General features: G+C 40.0%; 1 non-coding gene across 1 annotated transcript; it reads right to left on the bottom strand.

Annotated features, from left to right (window-relative positions):
* Positions 1-2467: 2467 nt before the first annotated feature.
* Positions 2468-2574, bottom strand: LOC141702374 (small nucleolar RNA R71). The gene has a single exon (XR_012567081.1). It is a non-coding gene; the product is annotated as a small nucleolar RNA R71 (small nucleolar RNA).
* Between the last annotated feature and the right edge of the window lie 886 nt (positions 2575-3460).

The raw sequence follows: 3460 nt of genomic DNA, 5'->3' as shown, positions 1-3460 counted from the left end.
TATACAAGGATTCACACTATTATTGAACACATAACAAAGATGCTTATTTGACCGTGCAATGAATGAGGTCCCAAAAGACTTATGCAATAATACCCATGTAGCGAGCGTTAGGTTAGCGGATCCTAGACTATAAAAGCCTTAGGTCACTAGGCACAAAGTCCCCTAGAACTTAATAACTCGAGTATTAAAGAGCTCACTCTTGATCAATTATGCATAAACACATACTTTTTTTTCTTTTTTTTCATTTTTTTCAATAATTTCTGAATGAGTGCGTTTCGCTCCATCTCATTCAACCTTAGACTACTCATAAAAATATGAGCCAGCTACTAGCCATTTGACGGCTAGCTGATAAGTGCCATTTTATACCACTTAGAACGTCTTAAAATGGCTTAAATTGGTGTCTTGAAATCAAGTATTTTATGTATTTGATGCGTTTTTCTAGTGTTTATGTATTTCAGGGTATTAGTTGTATTTCGGGGGAGGAATCATCAAGAATAAGCCTTGGCATGTGTTCACCATTGCGAGAGGAAAGAAACGGGCAGATTACGGCGAAGAAATGGAGCAAAATCAGATTTTTTCCAGTAGAGGTCTGAGCGCCCGCTCAGCATTGCTGAGCGGCCGCGCAGCAAGCTGAGCGCCCGCTCAGCTATGCTGAGCGGCCGCGCAGGGTCGGGAAAAAAGATATATTATTTCAGGACTTCTACTTCTGTTTGGTTTCCACTTCTATGTAATCTGAGTTTTATGGGACTATTATATAAGTAGATTTGAGACGTTTTCACAAGGGTGGATTGAAGAAGATCGTGTTTTTACGCAAGGAGCAAAGGAGATAAGGAAGAAGACCGATTTAGCACACCGCAACGAAGAGGAAGCATATTTTCTTGTGATTCTTGTTTCTTTGTAACGTTGGATGCTAGTTTTCTTACTTTGAACTTATTTACTCTTGTGACGTACTCTGTTTTAATATAATTAGTTTAGTTATTATTTTCTTGTGTTTGTTTATCATGATTTCATATGAACCCATGATGACGATAAGTGCTATTATGGGCTAATCGTGATCATGGGGTTGCAACGATTTTACTATGGAATTCTTTAGTTAATTGTTTAATACCTTAGTGTGTGATGATTGTATGATATCTAGTATTGGTTGTGCGTATTCGTCTTATGTGCGTCGTGAACATATAAGATAGGGTGTTAATCTCTTGTGAAGCGACGGTGGATCTCGAGATTTAGAACTTGCCATGCTAGCATCGGTTCATGTACGTTGTGCATGATTAGTAGGTAACTCTAACAGTTTTATTTACCCTATGTAATCAAAAGGAATAACTTGCGCTTAAATCGTTGTGTTGTCAATTTCTGTAGACATATAGGAACTCAACATAATTGATGACTATTCAACTTCTATCTTAATTGTGGATGCTTGGTAGAATGGTATTAGTACAATGAAAGTTGGCTTTTATCAGTTTTGTGTTATTCGATTAATATCATCACTGTCACATGCTAAAGGTAATAACAATGGCTATTGAAGGAAGTAATAATGAAGTTGTGATCTCATGAGTGTTTTATTAATGATAATTTGAAGTGTTAAGTAAGTGATTAATTAAGTAGTTAATTGTAGTTAATATTTAATCAACAATCTTAAGTGTTAGTGTCTTAACATTGAGAAGTAATCATACATTGGTGAGTTAGTTTAATTAGACAATAATTTAGTCTGAGTCTCTGTGGGAACGAACTAGAAAGTATTCTATATTACTTGCGAACGCGTATACTTGCGTGAATATTAGTGCGTGATTTCGCCCTAACAAGTTTTTGGCGCCGCTGCCGGGGACTCGGCGTATTTGTTTAGTTTATGTACTTACCATCATTGGTCATTAGGACTCAGTGATTAGGACGTAGTAGTTAATTATTGTTTTCGGTTGTGTTTCAGGTACTTTAGCAAGCGTTTATGCAAACTCGTTCTCGTGCTCGCAAGAGGACTTTAGATACAGCTGAGGAGACAGACGAAGTTCTTGATATTCCGGAGAAGTTAGATTTTGAGGATTCGGATTCAGGAACTGAGCGGAAAGAACCAGTAAACATGGGAGATCGTATTGTTCAAGCTGATCCAGCTCTTATGGATTTTTCCCGGCCTAAAATTGATGACATTCAGTCAAGCATCCTTCATCCGGCTATTCAAGCTAACACCTTTGAAATCAAGCCGGGCACTATTCAGATGGTGCAAAATTCTGTTTCTTTTGGAGGAGCGGCAACTGAAGACCCCAACATGCACATAAGGAATTTTGTCGAGATCTGCAGCACTTTTAAGTATAATGGCGTGACTGATGAGGCTATCAAGTTGAGGCTTTTCCCATTCTCACTGAGGGACAAGGCTAAAGACTGGTTACATTCTGAACCAGCTGGGTCCATCACTACGTAGCAAGATCTTGCACAAAAGTTTCTGGTGAAGTTTTATCCGATGGCAAAGACTGCTGCTATGAGGAGTGCTCTTACTCAGTTTGCGCAGCAACCTACAGAATCTATGTGCGAGGCTTGGGAACGCTACAAGGAGATGTTGAGAAAATGTCCACATCATGGAATGTCGGATTGGATGGATCACTGGTTTCTATAATGGTTTGGGGGCCCAATCTCGGCCCATGCTCGATGCAGCAGCTGGAGGCGCCTTATGGGCTAAAAGCTATACTGAGGCGTATAATCTTATAGAGACGATGGCTGTAAATGAGCATCAAAACCCAACTCAGAGGATGACGTCAGGCAAGGTAGCAGGTATTCTAGAAGTTGATACAGCCACCGCTATTACAGCCCAGCTCCAAGCGCTATCAATGAAGGTTGATTCTCTGGCAACATATGGAGTTAATCAAATAGCTATAGTTTGTGAGCTTTGTGCAGGTTCTCATGCTATGGATCAGTGTTCTCTGGTCAACGAATCTGTTCAGTACGTAAATAATTATCAGCGACAACAGCAGCCTGTGCCAGCAACTTATCATCCTAACAACAGAAATCATCCAAATTTCAGCTGGGGGAATAATTAGAATGCTATTCAGCCACCATATCAGCAAGGAGTGAGTAAACAGTTTAACCCACCTGGATTCCAGCAACCACAACAGTATGTTACAAGGCAATTATATCCTCAACAGGGAAGTACAGCTGCACCTACTAGTGCTGATTTTGAGGAACTTAAGTTGTTATGCAAGAGTCAGGCAGTTTCTATCAAGACCTTGGAAAATCAAATTGGTCAATTAGCCAATGCAGTGCTCAATCGTCAGCTTGGCACTCTTCCCAGTGACACGGAAGTACCAGGCAGGAAGGAAGCTAAAGAGCAAGTCAAGGCTATTACCTTAAGATCTGGAAAAGTTGCTGATGCTGAAAAGGCAAAAGAAGGAGAAGCTGAAATTAGTGATGAAGAATCTAAGCAAAAGGAGAAAGTGGCAGAACCAAGGAAGACTACTGTTGAACACACTCTGCC

The sequence above is a fragment of the Apium graveolens genome, unplaced genomic scaffold (assembly GCF_009905375.1).
Source record: "Apium graveolens cultivar Ventura unplaced genomic scaffold, ASM990537v1 ctg4955, whole genome shotgun sequence".
NCBI lineage: Eukaryota > Viridiplantae > Streptophyta > Magnoliopsida > Apiales > Apiaceae > Apium > Apium graveolens.
The sequence above is the reverse complement of the archived record's forward strand: the minus strand, read 5'-3'. Positions and strand labels throughout refer to the sequence as shown.